At 37.0% G+C, this 27,918-nt stretch overlaps 1 protein-coding gene and 1 long non-coding RNA gene across 5 annotated transcripts in view; one reads left to right on the top strand and one right to left on the bottom strand.

Moving 5' to 3' along the window:
• Window positions 1–27,918, bottom strand: part of CCSER1 (coiled-coil serine rich protein 1) — a 1,371,014-nt gene that overhangs the window by 631,219 nt on the left and 711,877 nt on the right. The window lies entirely within an intron of this gene.
• The window catches only part of LOC144304352 (uncharacterized), a 32,305-nt gene that overhangs the window by 1,050 nt on the left and 3,337 nt on the right, over window positions 1–27,918 (top strand). The window contains exon 2 of the long non-coding RNA XR_013371252.1: window positions 19,429–19,714. This is a non-coding gene — a long non-coding RNA (uncharacterized LOC144304352). The remainder of the gene's footprint in view (window positions 1–19,428; window positions 19,715–27,918) is intronic.

Genomic DNA, 27,918 nt, shown 5'->3' with positions numbered 1-27,918 from the left:
GCAGGAAGGAGAAGTAGGAGATAGAAGGAAATATTAATCCTAATTGTGAATCTGCCTCCAGCCTTTCTGGCAGCACCCTTGGCCTCTGCCTCCACCTTTTCTGCCTTCTGCAGCACAATGGGCATGATTCACACGGCTGGCTCCTATACCATCCTCTGGGCCTTTGGTGCCATTGACTCCTGCTTGGTTTACCCTCACTATTGAGGAACAAAGAACTTCCCCACTCCCAAGCTGCTAAACCACCTCCTTATAAGGTTCAAACTGAAGCAGCTCCCAAATCAACATGAAAGGATCCAGGGGCTCCACTGGACTTAAACCACCCATTTCAGATTTCCCCACAGGTAAAAATTCCCAGTGGGAAATAAATTGATTGACTTTTTAGTGGACACAGGTGCAACATACTCAATATTAAGGTTAATGCAAGGTTATTGGTTCAGCTAAAACAGACATATTATTGGAGTTATCAATACTGAATATAATATAGATAATCAGCTTTGTTCTACCTGTATTTATTTAATTCATGTTGTATCTGTTGAAGTTTGTCAACAACAAAAAAATGACTTAAAATGGTTAATTTTCCCTGTCTCATACAGTTTTCATGGGTAATTGTTACGAACAAGTAGGTTGAAAAAAAGCTTATAGTTTTCAGTTTGTAATCTGAAACTTCAAAGTTTTCCTACATTAAATGATAAATTGGGTTAAATTCAGTTAGAAAACTAAGTATTTTCCAAATAAGAATACTAAAGCATTGATTACTGAACATAGGTTGGTCTGTTTTTGGCTTCCTATTGCAGAGAAACAGGATACTTGGGCCTGCTGCTAAACATGCTTTATTATTGCAGATTGTACTATGGGAAAAAACAACAACCATGTTTCTAAAAATCTGAAAGTCTGAAAATATACTCAAATTGTCAGTCTAAAGAATTCTGGTTTAACAGAAATGGTTAGTACTTAGTTTTCACTAAAGACTAGGCTTCTAAGAGTAAAAATTCTGATAAATGTAACTGAGATTGCTAGAAATGATAAGGTAAGTAACATTGTAGGCAGGGAAAGTATGATGTGTTTTGATAAAGATATAAAGAATTGGAATACGTTTTTGTTCAGGGAAAAGAAAAGAAAGTAATTTCAGCCTCATGCTGGCAAGATGGCGGAGGAGTAGGGTCTCCAAATCACCTGTCTCCACCAAACTACCTAGAAAACCTTCAAATTATCCTGAAAATCTATGAATTCGGCCTGAGATTTAAAGAGAGACCAGCTGGAATGCTACAGTGAGAAGAGTTCGCGCATCTATCAAGGTAGGAAGACGGGGAAAAAGAAATAAAGGAACAAAGGCCTCCAAGGGGGAGGGGCCCCGCGAGGAGCCGGGCTGAGGCCGGGGCGAGTGTCCCCAGGACAGGAGAGCCCCGTCCCGGAGGAGCAGGAGCTGCACCGACCTTCCCGGGCGGAAAGGGGCTCGTGGGGAGTTGGAGCAGGACCAGGAGGGCGAGGAGGCCCTCGGGCTCCCGGGGACAGTAACAGCAACTGCGCGCCGGGAGAGTGCGCCGAGCTCCCTAAGGGCTGCAGCGCGCAAGGGGGACCCGGCGGGACCCGGAGCAGCTCGGAGGGGCTCGGGCGGCGGCTCCGCGGAGGGGGCTGCGCGGCCCCGGGAGCAGCTCGGAGGGGCTCGGGCAGAAGAAGAGGCTCCGTGCGGAGGGGGCTGCGCGGCCCCGGGAGCAGCTCGGCCGGGCTCGGGCAGAGGAAGAGGCTCCGTGCGGAGGGGGCTGCGCGGTTCCAGGAGCAGCTCGGAGGGGCTCGGGCGGCAGCTCCGCGGAGGGGGTTGCGCGGCCCGGGAGCGCGAATCCACCAGCGCAGGCCCCGGAGCACAGGGCGCCGGGACACAGCCCAGGATCCGGCCTCACCCGGGACAGGCAGAGGCTGGGAGGGCCCAGGACAGCGAGGACGCTCCTGCCCCAGCTGAGCACATCAGCGGCCCCGCCCCGGAGCCTCCAGGCCCTGCAGAGGGAGTTCCTGCCGGAGCTGACTCCAGGTTTCCAGAGCGGCCCCGCCACTGGGGCTGTTCCTCCTGCGGCCTCACGGGGTAAACAACCCCCACCGAGCCCTGCACCAGGCAGGGGCACAGCAGCTCCCCCAACTGCTAACACCTGAAAATCAGCACAACAGGCCCCTCCCCCAGAAGACCAGCTAGACTGACAACTTCCAGGAGAAGCCAAGGGACTTAAAGAACACAGAATCAGAAGATACTCCCCGGTGGTTCTTTTTTTGTTTGTTTTTGTTTTTGTTTTTGTTTTGTTTTGCTTTTTGATTTGTTTCCTTCCCCCACCCCCTTTTTTTCTCCTTTCTTTTTCTCTCTCTTTTTCTTCTTTTTTTTTCTTTTTTTTTCTTTTTTTTTCTTTTTCTTCCCTTTTTTTTTCTCTTTCTCTTTTCTTTCCTTCTTTCTCTCCTCTCTTTTTCTCTTTTTCCCAATACAACTTGCTTTTGGCCACTCTGCACTGAGCAAAATGACTAGAAGGAAAACCTCACCTCAAAAGAAAGAATCAGAAACAGTCCTCTCTCCCACAGAGTTACAAAATCTGGATTACAATTCAATGTCAGAAAGCCAATTCAGAAGCACTATTATACAGCTATTGGTGGCTCTAGAAAAAAGTATAAAGGACTCAAGAGACTTCATGACTGCAGAATTTAGAGCTAATCAGGCAGAAATTAAAAACCAATTGAATGAGATGCAATCCAAACTAGAAGTCCTAACGACGAGGGTTAACGAGGTGGAAGAACGAGTGAGTGACCTAGAAGACAAGTTGACAGCAAAGAGGGAAACTGAGGAAAAAAGAGACAAACAATTAAAAGACCATGAAGATAGATTAAGGGAAATAAACGACAGCCTGAGGAAGAAAAACCTACGTTTAATTGGGGTTCCCGAGGGCGCCGAAAGGGACAGAGGGCCAGAATATGTATTTGAACAAATTCTAGCTGAAAACTTTCCTAATCTGGGAAGGGAAACAGGCATTCAGATCCAGGAAATAGAGAGATCCCCCCCTAAAATCAATAAAAACCGTTCAACACCTCGACATTTAATTGTGAAGCTTGCAAATTCCAAAGATAAGGAGAAGATCCTTAAAGCAGCAAGAGACAAGAAATCCCTGACTTTTATGGGGAGGAGTATTAGGGTAACAGCAGACCTCTCCACAGAGACCTGGCAGGCCAGAAAGGGCTGGCAGGATATATTCAGGGTCCTAAATGAAAAGAACATGCAACCAAGAATACTTTATCCAGCAAGGCTCTCATTCAAAATGGAAGGAGAGATAAAGAGCTTCCAAGACAGGCAGCAACTAAAAGAATATGTGACCTCCAAACCAGCTCTGCAAGAAATTTTAAGGGGGCCTCTTAAAATTCCCCTTTAAGAAGAAGTTCAGTGGAACAGTCCACAAAAACAAAGACTGAATAGATATCATCATGACACTAAACTCATATCTCTCAATAGTAACTCTGAATGTGAACGGGCTTAATGACCCCATCAAAAGGCGCAGGGTTTCAGACTGGATAAAAAAGCAGGACCCATCTATTTGCTGTCTACAAGAGACTCATTTTAGACAGAAGGACACCTACAGCCTGAAAATAAAAGGTTGGAGAACCATTTACCATTCGAATGGTCCTCAAAAGAAAGCAGGGGTAGCCATCCTTATATCAGATAAACTAAAATTTACCCCAAAGACTGTAGTGAGAGATGAAGAGGGACACTATATCATACTTAAAGGATCTATTCAACAAGAGGACTTAACAATCCTCAATATATATGCTCCGAATGTGGGAGCTGCCAAATATATAAATCAATTATTAACCAAAGTGAAGAAATACTTAGATAATAATACACTTATACTTGGTGACTTCAATCTAGCTCTTTCTATACTCGATAGGTCTTCTAAGCAAAACATCTCCAAAGAAATGAGAGCTTTAAATGATACACTGGACCAGATGGATTTCACAGATATCTACAGAACTTTACATCCAAACTCAACTGAATACACATTCTTCTCAAGCGCACATGGAACTTTCTCCAGAATAGACCACATATTGGGTCACAAATCGGGTCTGAACCGATACCAAAAGATTGGGATTGTCCCCTGCATATTCTCGGACCATAATGCCTTGAAATTAGAACTAAATCACAACAAGAAGTTTGGAAGGACCTCAAACACATGGAGGTTAAGGACCGTCCTGCTAAAAGATAAAAGGGTCAACCAGGAAATTAAGGAAGAATTAAAAAGATTCATGGAAACTAATGAGAATGAAGATACAACCGTTCAAAATCTTTGGGATGCAGCAAAAGCAGTCCTAAGGGGGAAATACATCGCAATACAAGCATCCATTCAAAAACTGGAAAGAACTCAAATACAAAAGCTAACCTTACACATAAAGGAGCTAGAGAAAAAACAGCAAATAGATCCTACACCCAAGAGAAGAAGGGAGCTAATAAAGATTCGAGCAGAACTCAACGAAATCGAGACCAGAAGAACTGTGGAACAGATCAACAGAACCAGGAGTTGGTTCTTTGAAAGAATTAATAAGATAGATAAACCATTAGCCAGCCTTATTAAAAAGAAGAGAGAGAAGACTCAAATTAATAAAATCATGAATGAGAAAGGAGAGATCACTACCAACACCAAGGAAATACAAACGATTTTAAAAACATATTATGAACAGCTATACGCCAATAAATTAGGCAATCTAGAAGAAATGGACGCATTCCTGGAAAGCCACAAACTACCAAAACTGGAACAGGAAGAAATAGAAAACCTGAACAGGCCAATAACCAGGGAGGAAATTGAAGCAGTCATCAAAAACCTCCCAAGACACAAGAGTCCAGGGCCAGATGGCTTCCCAGGAGAATTTTATCAAACGTTTAAAGAAGAAATCATACCTATTCTCCTAAAGCTGTTTGGAAAGATAGAAAGAGATGGAGTACTTCCAAATTCGTTCTATGAAGCCAGCATCACCTTAATTCCAAAGCCAGACAAAGACCCCGCCAAAAAGGAGAATTACAGACCAATATCCCTGATGAACATGGATGCAAAAATTCTCAACAAGATACTGGCCAATAGGATCCAACAGTACATTAAGAAAATTATTCACCATGACCAAGTAGGATTTATCCCTGGGACACAAGGCTGGTTCAACACCCGTAAAACAATCAATGTGATTCATCATATCAGCAAGAGAAAAACCAAGAACCATATGATCCTCTCATTGGATGCAGAGAAAGCATTTGACAAAATACAGCATCCATTCCTGATCAAAACTCTTCAGAGTGTAGGGATAGAGGGAACATTCCTCGACATCTTAAAAGCCATCTATGAAAAGCCCACAGCAAATATCATTCTCAATGGGGAAGCACTGGGAGCCTTTCCCCTAAGATCAGGAACAAGACAGGGATGTCCACTCTCACCACTGCTATTCAACATAGTACTGGAAGTCCTAGCCTCAGCAATCAGACAACAAAAAGACATTAAAGGCATTCAAATTGGCAAAGAAGAAGTCAAACTCTCCCTCTTCGCCGATGACATGATACTCTACATAGAAAACCCAAAAGTCTCCACCCCAAGATTGCTAGAACTCATACAGCAATTCGGTAGCGTGGCAGGATACAAAATCAATGCCCAGAAGTCAGTGGCATTTCTATACACTAACAATGAGACTGAAGAAAGAGAAATTAAGGAGTCAATCCCATTTACAATTGCACCCAAAAGCATAAGATACCTAGGAATAAACCTAACCAAAGATGTAAAGGATCTATACCCTCAAAACTATAGAACACTTCTGAAAGAAATTGAGGAAGACACAAAGAGATGGAAAAATATTCCATGCTCATGGATTGGCAGAATTAATATTGTGAAAATGTCAATGTTACCCAGGGCAATATACACGTTTAATGCAATCCCTATCAAAATACCATGGACTTTCTTCAGAGAGTTAGAACAAATTATTTTAAGATTTGTGTGGAATCAGAAAAGACCCCGAATAGCCAGGGGAATTTTAAAAAAGAAAACCATATCTGGGGGCATCACAATGCCAGATTTCAGGTTGTACTACAAAGCTGTGGTCATCAAGACAGTGTGGTACTGGCACAAAAACAGACACATAGATCAGTGGAACAGAATAGAGAATCCAGAAGTGGACCCTGAACTTTATGGGCAACTAATATTCGATAAAGGAGGAAAGACTATCCATTGGAAGAAAGACAGTCTCTTCAATAAATGGTGCTGGGAAAATTGGACATCCACATGCAGAAGAATGAAACTAGACCACTCTCTTTCACCATACACAAAGATAAACTCAAAATGGATGAAAGATCTAAATGTGAGACAAGATTCCATCAAAATCCTAGAGAAGAACACAGGCAACACCCTTTTTGAACTCGGCCATAGTAACTTCTTGCAAGACACATCCACGAAGGCAAAAGAAACAAAAGCAAAAATGAACTATTGGGACTTCATCAAGATAAGAAGCTTTTGCACAGCAAAGGATACAGTCAACAAAACTCAAAGACAACCTACAGAATGGGAGAAGATATTTGCAAATGACATATCAGATAAAGGGCTAGTTTCCAAGATCTATAAAGAACTTATTAAACTCAACACCAAAGAAACAAACAATCCAATCATGAAATGGGCAAAAGACATGAACAGAAATCTCACAGAAGAAGACATAGACATGGCCAACATGCACATGAGAAAATGCTCTGCATCACTTGCCATCAGGGAAATACAAATCAAAACCACAATGAGATACCACCTCACACCAGTGAGAATGGGAAAAATTAACAAGGCAGGAAACAACAAATGTTGGAGAGGATGTGGAGAAAAGGGAACCCTCTTGCACTGTTGGTGGGAATGTGAACTGGTGCAGCCACTGTGGAAAACTGTGTGGAGGTTCCTCAAACAGTTAAAAATATACCTGCCCTACGACCCAGCAATTGCACTGTTGGGGATTTACCCCAAAGATACAAATGCAATGAAACGCTGGGACACCTGCACCCCGATGTTTCTAGCAGCAATGGCCACGATAGCCAAACTGTGGAAGGAGCCTCGGTGTCCAACGAAAGATGAATGGATCAAGAAGATGTGGTTTATGTATACAATGGAATATTACTCAGCTATTAGAAATGACAAATACCCACCATTTGCTTCAACGTGGATGGAACTGGAGGGTATTATGCTGAGTGAAGTAAGTCAGTCGGAGAAGGACAAACATTATATGTTCTCATTCATTTGGGGAATATAAATAATAGTGAAAGGGAAAATAAGGGAAGGGAGAAGAAATGTGTGGGAAATATCAGAAAGGGAGACAGAACGTAAAGACTGCTAACTCTGGGAAACGAACTAGGGGTGGTAGAAGGGGAGGAGGGCGGGGGGTGGGAGTGAATGGGTGACGGGCACTGGGTGTTATTCTGTATGTTAGTAAATTGAACACCAATAAAAAAAATAATAATAAAAAAAAAAAAAAAAAGGAAAAAAAAAAAAAAAAAAAAAAAAGAAAGTAATTTCATCCTAAAATGAGACTGGTTATTTAGAGATCGTAGTCTTAAGACACAATCTGAATGTAAAAAGAAAGTTGTAGAAGGTTTGTGAAGGGAAATCTTTGGAAAAAAAAATTTAAGTATGGTCAGGACTAAGATCGGAATTAATGAGTTTAAAAAGTACACTAGTATAAGATTGAAATTCTGCTTTTCTTTCTGTTAAAAAGATAAAGGTTTCTTGGACTGTTGGTCTGCTCTTTATAAGAAATTGTAAACAAAGTTTGTTTTCTTTTACCTGCCCAGAAAACCAAAATTTCTAAGTTTCGTCTTTATCGTGTCTTTGATTATGTAAGACAACTGGAACTTCTCAATATTAAAGGAGCTAATTTTTGCTAGCAACTATATAAACTTCTGCAGAATCTTTTATCACCACTTTGGTTAAATAGATAATTAAGTATTGAATTTTATAATGATCTATAATTCCTATTTAGGCATGCACTTTATAACTTTTTGAGGTTTTTTAACAAACTTCCCAAAGATTTGAATTCTAAATAATTAAATCTTTCTAATGAATTAAGCTTATTAATTTGGTATGTTATTTGGGAAGCACTGTCAAACAAATGATGAAAAGTCTTCAGTTGTATGGGTAAATGATATAACCGTTCCAGAGAACACATGAAATTCCTAAAGTTTTATTATGTCCTTGTATAAGGTCATCGACTTCTAATTACTGAAATGTTGCATGTCACAGAAATAACTGGATTTGTCAACTGCGTTATGATGAAGTCTCAGCAGATCTTTAACCATGTCCATTTTTTAATCTTTTGCCATTTATAGTTATTGTCCTGCTTTTGCACAATGTGTTTCATCTTCAAGGAAATTCATGAAAAGGACTTTTATAAAATACACATTTCTGATATCTTCAAGATCATAAAACTAAACTGAGTAAGAATTTCTAGAACCAATGGAAAAGCTGCATTCAAATAGAACAAAATTAGTAACATGGACTAAATGAATTGAGGAAGATGATTACAGTTTTTATGACTTGCTGGAAATATTGTTGGCTTTTTAACATTTGTTTTTCTAGATTAAGGAAACTTTCTCTTAAGATATCTATGACTTACAGAATATAATAAAATATTCCTTTGTGAACAAATTTTCTCCCTATCTGAACTCTCCAGAAATCAAAAACTCTCCATGAGCACTCTTTCTTTCATGGCAATTATAATTATTTGAGTATTTTCTTTCATGTAAGAATATTTTCATATTCTTACAATATTTGTAAGAATAATTACAATTCAGTAAGACTCTGTTCCCTTTGTTACAAGGGGACACATTGGACACCTTTGGAAAAACATTGGTTATATTACCAAGGCTTTGAATGGAATGTCATATTTGAGAGAGACAAACATGGACTCAGATAAGATCAGACAGCTTTAGGGAACAAAGGTTGACTTTTATGGAGCCAACCTGGAGCATACTCTCTCCATGGCATTAGTTATGGACTTGTGGAAATAGTAGGTCCCATTTTCCTTATGATTTGATAGAGGATGCACTTGGAGCTGTCCATATTTCCAAACAAGTCTTCTCCCACTTGCCAGTGATTTCTCATACTTAGGATATAGATAAAGCTAGATATGAGGTAAAGAGGGCTTCTTGATATTGTTTTTCCCTTGGCCAATTTGTTCTAGGAGCCACCTCTATCAATGTAAAATTATGAGTGGCAGTCTTAGCCAAGCATTCAGCAGCTACCTTTAACCAAATCTGATATGCAGTCACCCACAGATTTGGAAAGTGGTCTGCCAAAACCAAATAGCCCTAGATATCTTGACTGCAGCCCAAAGAGGGACATGCGTTTTCATTAAGACAGAATGTTGCATATTCACATTACTCAAAGAATGTAACTGAAGTCCTGAAAGATTTAAATAATCAAATCACTGCTACAGATGCCCTAGTTCTAGACCCTTTTAGCAGTTGGTTAACTTCAATTCCTTCCTAATGGAAATATGTCCTATTAAGCATTACTGTATTTCTTGTTTTCTTTCCCTTTGGTTGTTGACTTTTTGTGTCTGTCAAGGAGGAATCTGCACTATTCACACTGGCTTAGAGAAGCCCTTCCTATTCCCTACAGTGGAAATGCCAGAAACAAGATCCTCCCACACTGTAAAAATCTTCCACTCCAAAATCTCTACATCATCCCCAATCAACAGAAAGTAGCTACAGAAGAAGGACCTTTGCTCCTAATCCCATAGATATGGAATGATAAAACCGACAGTGAAGAATAGAAGCCATCTTGGCCCCCTACTAATCTTTAAAATCTAACAAACACCCTTAGTCTATGTGATTAATTAACTTTTCTTTGCATGTTTATAGATCATGCATTTTTTTCATAGAAAGAACAGAGCACTTCTGCACATCACAGAACAGAAACCAGTCCACCTTGCACATGCCTCAGGCACTAAGGAACCAGACCCCTTTGTATAACCCTTGAGTGCTGAGATAATGTGTATAACTGGCACCATGAGTCTGCACATAATCAAGAAATGTTATGGACTGCTGCACCCCCTTTACTGATTAACTGCCCTAAACTCCTTTTAAAAAATCCCTAAGCCAGGCATCTTTCAGCCAGAGATCACCTTCTACGCAGTTGGCTGGCCTCCTGAATAAAGTTCATATTTTTTTCCTATCTTGAGTTGTGGCTTTTCCAGCAATGACAGGCAGCTAAGCTTGGATTTCAGTAATAATTAGAATAGGCTACTGTCCATTATATTTGAAATGCCAAAATATATATGTTTATGTATATGTGATATATTTATAGATAATGGTTCAATGTTGTTTTTTTTTTTTTTAAATTTTTATTTATTTATGATAGTCACACAGAGAGAGAGAGGGAGGCAGAGACACAGGCAGAGGGAGAAGCAGGCTCCATGCACCGGGAGCCTGACGTGGGATTCGATCCCGGGTCTCCAGGATCACGCCCTGGGCCAAAGGCAGGCGCCAAACCGCTGCGCCACCCAGGGATCCCTGGTTCAATGTTTTTAATGTTCATTTTAACGTACTAGAAAATCAAAATGGAGGAAAGCTTTTTAAAGAGAAGAAAATACATATACTCACACCAAGTTAATTATTGTATATTTTTTATAATTTGCATTAAGTTCCTTTTAGCTTCATATTTCTTTTTTTCTTTTTTTTATTTTATTAGCTTCATATTTCTTATGGCTAAAGTATGAGTCATTACTGATGCTCCCTCCAAGAAGAAAATTTAATCTTTTAAGACTCAATTAGAGTTTGTAGCAACTTTCCCACAAATTAAAAAAGACTTTAATGGGACATTTTTGGAATAATATTGAGTATTTTTTATACTTTAAAAAGTTAAAAAACACTATTTCCAATTCTATATTAGTCTTTTCTTAAGTTTAAAAAATAAATAATTTGGGATCCCTGGGTGGCGCAGCGGTTTGGCGCCTGCCTTTGGCCCAGGGCGCGATCCTGGAGGCCTGGGATCGAGTCCCACATCGGGCTCCCGGTGCATGGAGCCTGCTTCTCCCTCTGCCTATGTCTCTGCCTCTCTCTCTCTCTCTCTCTCTCTGTGACTATCATAAATAAATAAAAATAAAAAAAATAATAAATAAATAGATAATTTATCAGTTTTCAGGTTATACTTTTCAATGCGATAAAATAGTGAACTTGTTTAGAGTAGTTTTTTTTCTGAAAACTATTCTATATTAGACTGTACCTTAAGTAAATTTTATTTTTGATGGATTAAATCTAAATCCATAATCAATTTATAAGCACAAAATTAATAAAAATAGTGACGAATCTGAAGTAATTCTGATATGTAAAAAACTGTAACTTAAGTACTCTGAATTGTAAATTACACTCTTCGGTATAAATTGTCTCCACAATTACACCCTTTGGTATAAATTGTCTCCACAGTAATTCAGCTTTATAAATTTAAGATTCTAATTACCATTTTAACAATGTAGCATCACATGAGTATAATTTCCTGGTACTCTGACTTCACAGAGCATGAGGTTAATGTTATATGTGGCTCTCTTTTAGGAAACTTTCTGTAATGCAGTGTTCTGAAAAGTCATACAAAGTCAAACATTTATGGAAATGTTTTCTTTAGCTCTCTACACTGTAAGCTATAAAAACAATTTATGTATTTATTTGGAAACACTAATAATCTAACATTTTAACACCTTTTCTCTTTGAAATCATTACCCAGTTCTTTTACTGGAAAAAAAAAAAAAAGTTAGTGAAAAGCAGAATTTGCCACCTGAAAAATGCCTCTTTGGTTTAAGGATTACCTTAAGCTGGTTATTTTTAAGAAACTACAAACACAGGAAAAGTTCTGAAACTTGGGTACAAGTTACCCTTTTCTAAGAGACATTTACGTTTATAAGGGAAAATCTTCATGTGTAAGGGTGTGTGCCCCTCTCTATACTAGGAAAAGGAAGATGACCAAATCTCTGGAAACTCATCAGTGGAGAAGACACAGACCTAAACCTGCATAACAACCTTATCCTCATTTACTGTGTTCTTCCTGTAATCTTTCATAACATGCGGAGCCCCAACATCCTTCTTTTGTCTTTAGCTGGGGATGTAAGGTGCTGGCCTGGCCATTTGGGAAAGTACTCAGTTTTCCAGGGTATTTTGCATGTATATAGGAGGTGCATGTGATTAAACTTGTTTTCCTCCTGTTTTACTCTCGGAGTGGTTGCAGCCAGGAACCTAGGACGTTAGAGGAGAAATTATTTTTCCTCTGCTATAGTTTGGTGACCTCAGTAGGGATCTGTTGAAGTAACTTGCTCTGGAGCCTGCAGATGGGATCCTGGGAAAATGGCAGAAGCTGGAAAAGGATGGTCAGCAATCCTAGGTATCTCTATAGTGTCTGGTCAAGGGAGAAGATTAAAAATTCTTATCACTTCTTTTCCAAATTTAGATTAACAGGAGAAAATATTCGTGTGAGCTAGGTTCCTTGGGTATAGTGACTTTGGTAAAGATTTTTATGAGTAATCTTGTTTTTTATTGATCCTCTTTTCACCCAGAGATGGGCCATTGTTTTTGCTTGTTTTTGATGTCTTTTGTGTCATTTGTCATAAAAGAACCATAGTCTAAGATGGAGCTTTCTTTTGTCTTATTCTAGGTCATAAGAGTTTGGCTTTGTGACTAGTGAGAACATTCTCTGTTCTCTGTCAGCTGGAAAATGAATGTGTCCACATGCATCTGGCATACAAGCCAATAGACTATGGATCCCAGAAGCAGTATTCTCTTTGTCCAACTATGCCATCTCTCAGGGGAGTTTGTCCCTAGTCAAGATCCTAGTCCATAGGAGCCTTTGTAGTCTCAATTTTCATTGTCTCATTAGTGCTGGAAAAGTCCCATGCCAGTAGCATATGCTTGGTGTCACAGATTAGAGAGTCTGTGACTAGAGGCACATTCTCATTCTCATCAGCTGTGACAACACAGGTCTTTGCTTTCCTAGGCTAACTTTGAAGGTAAACTCTGGATCTCTTGAAGGCTGCATCTTTGCACCTTCTTTTGGGATGCCTCTTGAATCCAATGTTCAACCATAAAAAACCCTTTATTGATTTGAGCTGCTACTGAGATTAATATAAGATACTACTCGTCAATGAATAAATGATGGTTACTTTGAATTAAAAAAATCCTATATTTGAAAAAAAATTTAGAGTTCTTTTTCTACAGAATTGTCTTACTGGTACCTATGGAAAAACCAAATTGAAAAGAAGACAAAAAAAAAAAGAAGACAAAAGAAGTATAATGGCTTGCATTATGAATGCCCTTAACAAGATGAAAATATGAAGTTGTTTGTTTTTTAACCTGTACTTTGATAAGCTACTACCAAATTTAGAGAACAGTTAGAAAAAAATAGTGGACGTTCACAGCCCCGTTCACAGGAACTTTGACAGATGGCTAAGGTTCTTCCTTTCTATGATTATACTGTAGTTATCAGACAAGCTGACTGGTCCCCTGGGGGAGCCCCTCTCCCTTTCACAAACAGATGGGGATTTCTTCCAGCTTCCTACAAATGATCAGGAAATGGATTAGCTAGAGGCCAACGTTCAGAGGTTGATAAGAGCAAAAGCTTTCTCCCCCTTAAGTTGGTCTACGGTTGAATTGTACACTCAGAAAAAAAGGAGACCATTTGAAGGCCTCTGCTAAATGCTTTATGCATATTATACTGCGGCCTATTGCATTAAGCCCTGAAGCTCCATAACACAGAATCTTTTGAGTTCTTAATGAGAAATCTTCTGCTATAAAGCAAATTGAAAATGTAGTTGGGTGGTTAGGTTAGTCCCCTGATATCATTCAGCTCAACCTCAGTTTTTTTTTTTTTTTTTTTAAGATTTCATTTATTTATTCTTGAGAAGCACAGAAAAAGAGGCAGAGACACAGGCAGAGGAGAAGCAGGCTCCATGCAGAGAGCCCATGTGGGTCTCAGGATCACACACTGGGTGGAAGGCAGGCGCTAAACCACTGAACCACCCAGGTGTCCCTCAACCCCAGTTTTTTGAGAAATTAGAAGTAACTTCCTTTGTCTTGCAAATCTTTGTAAAACCAGAGGCACAGTTCCAGAAGCGATGCATAATCCATCTCTCCTTTTTTATTAACTCCCTAAACCTCTCCTCAAAATTCATCTCAAAATGCTTGCCGAAGACCAGTACACTGGACAGAACTGTTCTTTGCCTAAGAGAAATAGGGAAAACTTAAACAGCAATTACTTCAGAACACTGATAATAGGCAAATATACCCTCAAATTTCATTCTGGAGAAAATCTGGATACCTCTTGGTAGATTTTTGGGATGTAAATTTCCTACCCATCTTCTCTATGACCTAAGAGTCATTCTTTGAAATGCAAACTTCAGGAAGATGTTTCTCATCAGAAGGAGAAAAAAGGAATTATTTGGAAAAGAGTAAATGTAATATCCTGACGTCTTCCTCACAAGTATTAGAATAAAAAGCTTTAGCCATCTGAGCAAGAAATACAATTTGGACCCAGCTGTTCTCTTATAAACTAATGAGTTTAGTATCATACGTGACTAATAGCTAAAATTTTAGACTGAAAGCTGTAAGATCTCTTCTTGAGTCTGCCTATATGCTTACATGTGTCTATATGTGATGTAAATGCATGACTTTATCTTCTAACCTCTGGATGATATCACTAAAATTGATTTGTAAAAGAGCTCAATTTAAATTGCTTAAAATATGTGCTATATAAATTAAAGTATTTCTAAAACTCAAAAATATAAAAACCAATCCAAATATTTGCTTCAAATTCATGTGATATGGGATGTTTTGCAGTGAATAAAAGCAAAGTGAAGTTTGTTGGTTTAATAAAAATAGACATATACTCAGGGTTGTCAACAAATATCATGCAGACATACAACTTTTATTTTCCCTGATTTTATTAGTCAATAAGTTCATGTTATCTCTGTTACAGAGTTTGTAAGAAAACAACAGGATGATGGTAGACTTTGTCTAAAGTCTCACATAGTTTTTGTGGGTAAACTAAACATAATTGTAGGGAGCAAGTGATTTAGGTATTAGTAGAATAAGAGCTCTTAGGTGAACTTTTCAGCAACAGTTATATGTTTACGATATACCTGCTTAAATAGCTTTCCATATCTCTTTGGTAACTTCCACCCTAAGAATTTTGCTGAGTTAAGTTAAATGGTATAAATTCATTGAATATCTAGATCATTTCCAAATAAGATAAAATACTGACCATTAGTTACTAAATATAGGTTTAATCTACTTTTGGCTCCCTGTTACAGAGAAACTAATTATATTCAAGTCTGTTAGTATACATATCTTGTGCCACATTGAAAAACCATACTTTTAAAGGGGGTACATGTTTCTAGAAATTATGAAATGCATTAAAAAATTTACCATTCTAAAGAATACTGGTGTAATATGCAGTTTACAGCTTCTTACTTCTTAGCTTTTGCTATAAATTACAATTTATGTGGGTTAAGAATCCTAATAAATGTAATTAAAACTACTAGAAATAAGAAGGGAAATAATTTTATATGCAAGAAAATATGTGTTTTTTTTTTTTTTTCACTAAAGAAAGGTATGAGGTATGGCATGCAATTTGTTGAAGGAAATGGAAGTAATTTTGTCCTAAAGTTTGTTCCAGAATAGGAAAGGGGAGAATAAAAGTCAAAGTAAATGGATACAGAAAGTTGGGAAGAGAGTAAGAGAGAGAATTTAATCTTGGACCATTAAGCTAGTGATAATTGAATAAATTTATTATAATATTTTGTTTTGGTTTGTTTTAATGGGCTTTAACATTAATAGTGTACCTAGGTAAAAGTACAATTAAATTTTTTCTCCCCTAGAAGGACATCTGTTTTTATGGGCTATTGGTCTGATCTTGATAAAATATAAAGGAAAGACTTTCAGTTTCTTAGCTAATCTTGATTTGGAAAGATGTTAGCTGGGTTCTGCAGCCAAAGGCCAAGAAAGAATTCTTGAGACCTCTTTGGTGCAAAAAGGCGATTTTTTTAAAACACAGGGACAGGACCTGTGGGCAGAAATAGGTGCAGTAGGGTCATGAGGAGTATCCAATTATATACTTTCAAGTTGGGAGGGGGTTAGGGATAGCATAAGTCTGTAAGGAATTTTGGAAGCAAGGTTTCTAGGACCTTGAGGGGACTACATATTGTTAGGAAAAGGTCATTTATTACTGGCTAATAAAACCTTAGTCATGAGACCCTCCAGACGTTTATCATGTATCGGTGGGTCATATGCTTGGGCGATGACTGCCAACAAGTATCCTGGGGGTAGAGATAAAGGAAGTTCCCAAAGGAATTTTTAAGTTAAAGTAGACTTAACCGATCCTGGGAGTCCAGTTAAGACTGCCTTTTGCCCTTAGCAAAGTATCAACATTGAGGCAATTGAGTTCCTAGAGGAAAGTCACTCTGATGGTTTCAAGGATTTGTCAATGGGCTGTAAGTAGTAAGGAAATTTAATTTTTCTTTTGCCTTTGCTTCCCACAACAATCATACTAGAAAGCAAAGAGTTTGTGTTTTCTCAAAATAATTTCCTGTACTTCGTTTGTCTTTATCACATCTTTGATTGCTTAAGAAAACTGAATCTTCTCAGTATTAAAAAGAGCTAAGCTTTGTTCCCAACTATGTGTCCTATGTATCTGTATTGCCTTTAAAAATGTTTGTCGGGGGTAGCCCGGGTGGCTCTGCGGTTTAGCGCTGCCTTAAGCCCAGGGCGTGATCCTGGAGACCTGGGATCCAGTCCCTCGTGGGGCTCCCTGCATGGAGCCTGCTTCTCCCTCTGCCTGCGTCTCTGCCTCTCTCTCTCTCTCTCTCTCTCTCTGTCTCTCGTGAATAAATAAATAAAATCTTAAAAAAAAAATGTTTGTCACTTTGCTAAATATATAAAGTATTGTTTCTAAATGATCTGTGATTCTATTTAGTCATGTGCCCAAACTTAATATTTTTTAGAAGATTCATTTATTTGCTTATTCATGAGAGATACAGAGAGAGAGGGAGAGGGAGAAGCAGGATCCATGCAGGGAGCCTGATGCGGGATTCCACTCCAGGACCCCAAAATCATGACCTGAGCCAAAGATAGACACTCAAACACTATGCCATTCAGGTCCCCCCAAGCCTTTTAATATTTTTGACAAGTTTCCCCAAATTAAATTCTAAATGAAGTCATTTGACCTAGAACTAACTTTGAGATGTTTCAGAGGGTCTTTGGAACATGTTAAAAGAATCATTCTCTCTCCTTGGAAAAAGAGATTTTAAGCTAGTTAGACTTATTTACTATGTTAAATTACATGGGAAGCACTGCCAAATAGATGATGCTAAACTTTCTTAGATTCTATTTGAATGGATATATGTTATTAATATTAGAGTTCCAGAAATTGTATGAAATTTCTAGAAATTGGTATATTCTGGTGTAAAGTTTTCATCTGTAATTATACTTATTGCCTTAAAAAGCATGTCATGGAAATTATCAAATTTCTTTGTCAATTATATTGCAATGAACTCTCATCAGAACCTGAGCCAGAGCTATTTTTAAGTGTTTGTCATTTATTGACAATTTTTGTTTTATTCCGATGCTTTTGAAAAAGTGCTTAATCCTCAAGGATATTCAAGAAATGGACTCTGACAGGGGTACCTGGGTGGCTCAGTTAGTTAAGTGTCTGCCTTTGGCTCAGGTCATGACCCTGGGGTTCTGGGATCAAATTCCATACCAGGCTCCATATTCAGAGGGCTCCCTGTTCAGTCTGCTTCTCCTCCTACCACTCCCCCTGCTCATGTTCTCTCTTTCTCTAATAAATAAAATCTTAAAAAAAAAGAAAAAAGAAGGACTCTTACAGGTACTTTGGAATACAGCTTTCCAATCATTTCAAGACCAGAAAACTCTACTGGATAAGAATTTCCAGAACCAATAGAAAACCATGGGGCTGAATAAACTCATGAAACAGAAAATACTTATGACTTTGTTTGAAACATTGTGATTCTTTAATATTTTGTTTTTTCTAGATTTAAGGAATTTTTTCTCTTTTCCATTAAGCTAAGTATGAATTACAGCATTATATAGCATGCCTTTGTGAACAAAGATGAAATAATTACTTTTCTCCCTATCTGTTCCCTCTAGTATTCAAACCTTTTAGTGATTATTCTTATTTTTAAGGTGATATATTTATATGCATAAGTTTAAGCAGAATCTGTTCTTAGAATGTGTTTCCACAAACTGGACATATTATATTATTAATGCTTCAACTGGAATGTCATTTTTGAGAATATACATAGAATTAAACATTACCAGACAGCTTCAAGGAACTAAGTTTCACTTTATGGAGCCAATAAAACTCCTTGGAAAAGCAGCATGGTGCCTTGCTTACAGGAATTCCAGCAGTCTTACCAGATAAATAAGAAAGGTCACTTTCTGGAAGGTTCAGAATCCTTAGGATATTTTTGGGACCTCAAGAAGAGAGAAATTAACCCAAATCTCTAGGCACTGCAGGCAAAGTCTGATGGTGAGTTATTGGCTTGGCTTCTCAGCCTCAAGGCTTTTAAAAGTTCAATCTAAAATTCAGTATGAAAGTTCTAGTGAAGCAGACCTAAAAAGAACCTGTATGTTCAATCACTATTCTTCCAGCACTTACATAAATAATCAAGTCAGGTTTAGTAAGACTAAACTTATTTTGCAAACAAATTAGTCCCACTGTGATTATTTTTGGTAAAAATTAGGGTGTTATAGAGAAAATTATGTTTTAGTAACGTATCTCTGTGTATATTAGATTCTAGTCCAGTTCATTATCTTAGAAATTTTGTCTTCTACCTATAAATTGGACCAGATCCTGAATTCTAACAATTTCCTCAAATACCTCACTACAACTCTCCAAACTACTTTCCAGTCCCCCCATCCTTCTAATTTGAAATGACCAAGAAAAAAAAAAAAAAAAAAAAACTGCCTTTTTCCCAAAGCTCTTCAAACTGAATGTGAACAACTTGATATAAACTTAAGAAAAATAATCACAACAGCTCATACAGACAACCCTCTGTCCCTGCTGATATGTCAGCCACTCAGAAAGTTCAATTAACACCTGACATCATCACAGACAGTCAAACTTTGAAAGATGATTTGAACCTGACATACAGAAATCTCAATTGGCTGCCCCCTTGTCTCACAAACTGGATTATAGTTTGTGGTAATTGTTAAACCTTGTTTATCTTTTTCCATAGAAATACTTCTTATTAAATACCTGATTGCTAGCACAATAAAAGACTAATTTTGGGAGCCCATCTATAAGACCACCTCTTAAAAGGAAACAGTAGTTTAATTGAACTGACCTATTTTCAGGACTCAGACATGGGTTTATTTATTTATTTATTTATTTATTTATTTATTCATAGACACACAGAGAGAGAGAGACAGAGACACAGAGGGAGAAGCAGGCTCCATGCAGGGAGCCCGATGTGGGACTCGACCCCGGGTCTCCAGGATCACACCCCAGACTGCAGGCGGGGCCAAACCGCTGTGCCACTGGGGCTGCCCTCAGACATCGGTTTAATGGAATAATGGAGCAATCTATCAACTCAGGTTCTGGATTGTGAAACTTCTGGGGAAGTTTCAAGGTGAAATTGAAAGGAAGCACAATTTGCCACCCCAAAATATGCTTCTTTGGCACATCTTCAGCTGGTAAGTTTTAAGGAGCTGCAGACATATGGAAAGCTCTGAAAACCAAGTAGAAGCCACCCTTTTGTAAAGGTCATTTATATTTATAAGAGAAATCTCCATTTGAAAGGGTATCTGCCTTTCTGTACCAAGAAAAGGGGATAACCACATCTCTAGAAACTCTAATCAAGAGAGAAGGCACAGACTCAAATCTGCGTTAACAACCTCACTCTCCTTCACTGTGTTCTTCTTGGTAATCTTTCTCAACTGGCCTCTCTGACCCCCAACATCTTTCTTTTGTCTTTACCTGCAGATGGTATTTAAGGTGATGACTTGGGCCATTTCAGGAGTCAACTTAGTTTTCCTAGGTATCTCCTGTGTATATAGGAGGTATACATATTACTAAAATTTTGTTTTTCTCTGGTTAATCTTTCTTTTATTACAGAGGTTCTCAGCCAAGAAATTAGAAGGATAGAGGAAAAATTACTCCCTCACCTCATCTCCAGGTTGCCCCCACCCCAATACACACACTAGGTATTCTTAAGTTCCAAAGAATGAGTCAAGTGCTTAAGAAACTTTTTGATGGAGCAAGATCATTATGAGGGCTAATGATCTTTATGGATATTATCCTTTTGTGTTGCTAAATCAAGTACAAGTAGGAGGGTTGTCACAGAATAGTAGATCTCACAAGAAAACCAAAGGAGAAAATAAACCAATTAAATCTGATAGCCCAATGAAATAAAAGCTCAACTATGACAAGATAGACTAGCCATCAGGTGGTATAGTGGGAAAAAAAACAAAACAAAACAAAACAAAACAAAAAAACAGCCCATAGCCATACCTGTGGTATGGCAAAATTTGTCATTACTGTTTCAATTTAGTATATATATAGTTTCATGATTTCTGCATATTGAAAAAGTAATGTTTCTAGAGATTTAAAGTGATTTTTAACTTTAAAAGAAAATATATTAATATTAACTTATGCTAACAAAGTTGGGTAACAAGTAGTTGTATATAAATGATTTAATGTTAAATACAAATAACCATATTAAACATTGTATTAGTGTACAGTAGGATTTCTATAAATTCTTAATATATACACACAGAAGTTTATGTGCTGCTGAAGCAAACACTACACACGAAAGTTAATACATTTCCATCTTTTTAAAATACATTTCCATCTTATCCTAACTTCTATAAGTACAAATAGTAAACAAAAGTAGATTGTTTTGTACTTGTATCATGCAGTTGTGTGTGTGTGTTCAGAGACTGTGTTTTGATGTATGTGTGTGCGTGTGTAGTTTCAATACATTTGTATATATTTGAATAGTAAATTTGCTTTTCCAGATTTTTCTTGATGATAGACCACATTAAAGGAAAACAATGCCTTCCTTAGATGTGAATTAATATAAATCTACAAAGATATATATGTTGACCAAGTACCTGAGCAAAGTCTTAGAACTTAAATAAATTATGTTACCAAATGATCTATCACAATTTCTCACTTAGGAAATGAATGGTACGCCCTGGAGCACTGTCCTGGCGCACTGTCCTGGCAACAGCACCATCCCAGAGAATAGCAAGGGAGCTGGATAAATCAAAAGCTTAGCTCTTGGCTGGGCTTCCCAACACAGCTGCTGAACAAACTCATCTTAAGAGAAGCCTATAACTCAAGAGATAAGGGTTTGGAACAGAGAAAGGGAAAGATTTATTTTGGGTGCCTGCAGCTAAGGGAGGTGGTAGGGTCAAGCCTTAACAATCAGCCTCTCAGCCCACAAATGCAACACCTAGAGTTTTATAGAGAGGTTAGAGGGTAGTGCAAGAGATCAGGCAAAGTGCATGTGATCATGGGTAAGGGATCATCTTTTGTTCAGTACATGATCATGGGCAGAAAAAGGGGTATTCTAAGTATTCCATTGCTACTAGGGTTTTTCTGGTCTGACGATCAGAATGTTCCATTCACTATCAGTGCCTCAAGAAAATGTCTGTTGATGATTGGGCTCATAGTTAAGCAAAAGGGCTCACTGACAATTATGGTGAATAACTGCAATTCTATAATGTATCACAAATAGTCATTGACATATGCCCTTAGAGCATACGTCATATTTTCTTCCATAGGGTAGTAAAAATTCCTTCAGACAAGACTCCTTGTCATGTAATATCCACTTAGCACACTGGAAAGTCCTAAAAAAAACTTCTAAATTCGTCTAAGAAAACTCTGAGGGATGCCTGGGTGCCTCAGCAGTTGCATGTCTCCTTTCAGCTCAGGGTATGATCCTGGAGTTCCAGGATCCAGTCCCGCATTGGGCTCCCTGGGAGGAGCCTGCTTCTCTGTCTGCGTCTCTGCCTCTCTCTCAGTCTCTCATGAATAAATAAATAAAATCTTATATATAAAAAAAGAAAACTCTTAGAAATTTGGTAATTAAATCTAGATTTCCTACAGAGGTGGTGAAATAGGCAGAAGTCGATGTGGGTTGAAAGAAATTTTCTTTTCAACAAGTATCAACTTTTCTCTTTTATCAACACTATCACTAAATCAACATATTTTTCAGCAAATGTGATAATCATTATTACTAATTGAAGGGGAACAAAGATTTGCCACCCAGAATATGCCTTGTTAGCATAAGAATTATCTTGAGCTGAGTATTTTTAAGAAACAGACATAGGTGAAGCTCTGAAAATGGAATACAAATTACTGTTCTATAAAAGAAGCTACATGTATAAGGGAAATCCTCATTTGTAAAGGTGTCTCACTCTACCAGGAAGAGGACAACTCTCAATCTCTAGAAACTCTTATCAATGGAGAAGTCACAGTCTTAAATCTGCATAACAGCTTTACCCTTGTTTACTATTCTTTTCCTGGCAACCTCCCATAACTAGCCTCTCCTATGCCCCTAACCTCACACCATCATCTTTTGTCTTTAGCTGGAGGTTATATTTAAGATGGTGACTTGGACCATTTCAGGGAGTTACTCAGTTTTTCTGGGTATCTCCCATCTATAGAGGAGGTATACATGTCACAAACTTTGTTCTTCTCCTGTTTATTACAGGTAAGACTCAGCCAAGAACCTAGAAGAGTAGAGGGAAAGTTATTTTCCTTCTCTACATAGGCTATATAAAATTTGTATGTCTGTGGCTCTTTTATTGTTTTATTTTGATGAATATTTTTACAATTACAAGAGCTTTTTTTTTAACACCCATCCTTGCTATTTTTCCCCAAAGGATTTCAACTATAAATTCTCTTAACAAAAGGACTATCAGTTAAGTAATACTGATTCTGCACAGTCAGAGCTGAAATAAAAACCTGGAGGCATTCCAGGAATGATCTGGCTCCTAGATAAAAATTCAGGATTTTAGGAGGAAGCATTCAATGCAATATTATGAAGGAAACTGCATGATGGTACTCATGTTTTAAAATCACTGGTTATCTGAGTTGATTTGCATTTAATGCTTTGTTCTAAAAGGCACAAGGTAGCCATTTTGAAATATTTGTTATGTATAACAAAACGATACAGGATAACATAGAATAATAATATGCACTTTTTTATGTGAGTGAAATAAAACAATGCATACTTATTTGCTATAGATTTTCAGGATTAATGTAATGTAATAGTCTTTTAGTTAACCTATTCATTTATTTTTTTAACAAGTAACTACTGAGTGCTTTCCGTATTTGTTGGCTTTAGTGGCATACCTCTGATATCCAATGAAGTCTAATTATACATTTAAAGTATCTAAATTCACTCTGCCTGCTGGGAGAAGAGTGGTACAGGAGAGAGGAGGCTGACAAAGTGTATGCAAAATAAAGAGAGAGGAAAGTGAAATCAATTTACATGGTGTGGCTGATCAGACCTCACTTTCTTCTCAGTGCTTCTGCTAAGTGGAAATGATAGGAGGAGCCTGAGCAGGCTGTTCCCTCAGGCTGTCTGTGTTCCTCTAGTGTGAGTCTCTTGATGCAGGGGTTCTGATTCTAGGGTATTATGGTACAGAATGCATTTTTTTTTTTTCATGCCACATGGCCTATAAATGAAACCCACCTTTCTTACCCAGGGCTGCTGCTAAGACAAAGCAATTTGTTCTTATTGACTGAAGGTCTTTGAGGGGTGTTCAAGGAGCATATCACAAAAGGATTTCTCACTAAATGTGATTTTTACCTCACCACCTTCAAGTCTTACATCTCACCCTGAGATTGCTCTAGATCACCGTTTAAAATTTCCTATCACAGTCTTTTTTTTTTTTTTTTAAGATTTTATTTATTTATTCATGAGAGACACAGAGAGAGAGTGAGAGGCAGAGACACAGGCAGAGGGAGAAGCAGGCTCCATGCAGGGAGCCTGACGTGGGACTCAATCCCGGGTCTCCAGGATCAGGCCCTGGGCTGAAGGCAGCGTTAAACTGCTGAGCCACCCAGGCTGCCCTATCACAGTCTTTCTTGACCCTTAACCCTACACTCACAATTATCCTTTCACTGTGTTATTTTTCCTGTCTATATTGTACTTAGCACCTTCTAACATATTATACTTTACTTATATTTATTATTTATTATAAGTATGCTGTCAAAAAATGCAGGCTTCATGAGGGAATATTTGTGGTTTCATTAAAAGATGTATCCCAAGTACCTAGAACAGAGTCTGGCTTTCATGGGGCACTTAATAATATTTGTTGAAGAAATGCATGTATAGATTTTCAAAAATGATACCCTTAAAACTTTACCACTGAATAAGCTGTGATTCTTCCACTAAGTATTAATAAGTACCTATGGCAGATGATCATATTTCTTGTGTTTTTAATTGATGTTTTTGTCTGAAAGTTATCCTTAATGTAACATGAAAAACTGTAGCTTAAAAGAAAACCTGGAATATATCAGTTTTTAAACTTGATTTTTCAAGTTTATGAGAACAAACAGAAATACTTGGTATAAGTAAATATAAATAAATGAAGTATGTGAGGAGAAAGCACTCATCTGCTAAATGCTGGGACACACTGACATGATCAGAAGTGCTGAATTTATGAAAAAATAACTGCAATGAATAGATCCAAAATAGATAGCTTTAACAAACAATGGCTTATTAGCAACTGGATGAAAAAGCCTGATTGATAATTATTCAATTCTTACAATTAGGTTTAATCCATAGGCTGACATAATATAGTAACATAACACAAAATACTCTCTTGCTCTAATACCTAATAAAACAATTATGGTAAAACTAATCATTCTTACTCCTTACTGATGAACTATTCTCATATTGTTAGAATTCCCTGGACACTATTAACTGTATCAGGAGGGTCTCCAAAATTAAATCTAAGAAAAGTAGCATAGACTGAGAATACACAGACAACTGCATTGAGTTTTCCTTCCAAATGTGTATTCATAATGCAGCTAATATTATTTTTCTAGCATGTAAGTAGAAAACTTCATTTATAAAGCAAATCCCACACATTTAACCTGTGTTAAAATGTTTGAAAAATATATACTGGTATGATCATACTTCTCTAAACTGAGTTATGCTTCACTCACACATGACTCAGACAAAATATATGTGTGATGCCCAATTCAGTCAGTTTTAAATAGACAAATGAAAACCATTAATAATATTAAGAGTAACAGTGGTTAATAATATTTGATGAAATACCTGATAACGTCAAAACTCTTAAAGAAATATGAACAAAAACATTTGCAAGTTCAAAGCTAATAAACACTTCTTATTAAATATGTGTATAAAATATATGCTAATTAAGGGAAGACTCCTCTAGAGTCCCTGTGATTGCTCTTAGTCAAGTTCAGGCCTAATTAAAAAGAAAATTTATACTTAAAGTAAATCAGCTACATTTAAAATGATAAGCTTCTTTTTTTTTTTTTTTTTTTAGCTTCTGTTGAACATCAAAAAGAAGTAAAAAAAAAAAAAAAAAAAAAACCCAAAAACCTCTGCATATAGATGCCAAATTTTAAAAAGTACCTGAATTTTTGCCCTGTTAGTACATAAGATCTTCACTGCATTTGCTTATTCATTTCCAATTATTTAAACCAAAAATTTTATTTCCAGAGGGCTCCAACTATAATGATATTTATAGATAGTATAAATTCTATGCTGAAGCATTTATTTATACAGTTGATGTAATCAGAAAAATCTCTACCTCTTAGTGTAATCCTGCAATTGGCAACATTGCTACTTGACTGTATCTAGTTTTAACAACACAATGACACCTAAGAAATTATTCTTTAATCTTTTAATAAACTAAGCCAGTGTAGACAGAAGAAGGTGAAAGCGGTTAAATTAGCATTGATTATTGAAGACACATTCATCATTTATTTAACAATCTCTCTCATTATCACAAGAGCTATTTTGTTTATAGGTCCTTGCTGAGATACTCTGTTTTTACTTTTAAAAATTTTTGTCTTTTGCATTAGAAATCAAAGCACTCTGTACAGTAACATTAGTTTCAAGTTTCCTGATAAATCTGTTATATAGAAGTTTATTGTATGAATCTTTGAACTTATTCACTGTAGTGGATTTTCAGAAATTTATTTTAATAGTTTTCATTATAATTAAAGTCTTTCAAGAATTCTACTTCCTATTTTAAGCGAAATGTTTAGTAACAACTATCTTTCCAAGAAAATTATACTAAAAGATACTGGTAGTCTCTTTTATTCTGACATTTATATAGAAACATGATCCATACTGATCTATAAAAAACAATTTGTGGCTAATACTGACAGCTTTAGAAAATAAGCAAGAGAGTATAAGAATCATTGATAATGTACAAGATTTTTCATATTTTCTCTGGCAAACACTATTGCAAATTGTTAAGTAGATATAGCATATATGTGAATATATATTTATGAAAAAAACAAAATGTCAGACTATTTCCTGAGAAAATTGTGAACAAATATTATAAGTCAAAGGATAATTGATTATTCTTATTGCCTAAGAAAAAGTAAAAAATTTACGAATAGATAATGAAAAGTATAGAAAATACATCCCAATCATAGAAAATACATTGTTAATGAGCCACATATTCCCAAATAGTCACACAGTTTATCACATTTCAAATGCTTTTCTTATTTCTCATTTGCTTTTTAAAAATATTTCCCTACCCAGTGTTTTCCATAAAAAATGTCCCAAAGTCTATTAGGACAATTACGTCCAGTTAGTGGCGTGATATTCTATATGCATATCTTTGATAATTCCTTTCTGATTCTGATGATTTATATCCTAGAATCTATCACCAGGAAGTGTAAAATATGAAAACTTTAGAACAGATTATTATTCTATGTTAACAACTACCTAAATCATACCAGACACTTATACAAAGGGATCCTGAAAGGACTCATTACCAAGAAATTGTTATTCTTAGCCTTAATTCAACTGAGTAAAATACATTAAACTCTCATTGTCAGATATGAAGAGAAGATAGGAACAAAAAAGTTTTAATAAGAATTAACTATGTTCATGGCTCTATTTTAAAGTTTTATTTACGTATTTAAAGAACTATCTAGATTTGATATAACAAATCTCATAGAAATAAGAACATCATGGGTCATAGAGAGGCAAATACACGATACTGTTTAGTTATTTCCCCACAGGTACCATTCGTCTCTTAGCAACTATTTCTCACTTGCAGTCAATAATATTGCTAGAGATCTCACATTCTATCCTTATATTCAGTCCTTTAGAAATTTGGTGTTGGGGTGTTTGGGTGTTCAGTCAGTTAAGCAACTGCCTTCGGCTCAGGTCATGAACTCAGGGTCCTGAGATGGAGTCCCATATTAGGCTCCATGCTCAGCGGGGAGCCTGCTTCTCTCTCTGTCTCTTGCCTTGATCATGCTTTCTTTCTCTCACTCTCTCTCAAATAAATAAATAAAATCTTAAAAAAAAAAAAAAGAAAGAAATTTGGAGCTGAGTCTCCCAAACATCATTTCCTTATTGAGTAAACTGGGATATTTGAGTCCCAATATGTGTTTTCCTCTTTCCTTATTTAAGAATATATTACTTTTTAATAACTAGGCTTCCACAAAAGAGCATGTGGTACTGAACAAATAACTTCACTTTTCTGGAACTTATTTAACTTTTAATTTTCTTATGTTGGAATACGATTTAATGGAAACTATTAATTTATCAGTCTTATTGGATAACTGGCTTGCAGATTTAAAAAGACATAGGTAATTATTTGTAAAATACATACTGAGCTTATAACCTAGGTACTGATAAACAAATAATATATATAAA

This window comes from Canis aureus, chromosome 33 (assembly GCF_053574225.1).
Source record: "Canis aureus isolate CA01 chromosome 33, VMU_Caureus_v.1.0, whole genome shotgun sequence".
NCBI classification, from domain to species: Eukaryota; Metazoa; Chordata; class Mammalia; order Carnivora; family Canidae; genus Canis; species Canis aureus.
This window is presented reverse-complemented; position numbering and strand designations above follow the sequence as displayed.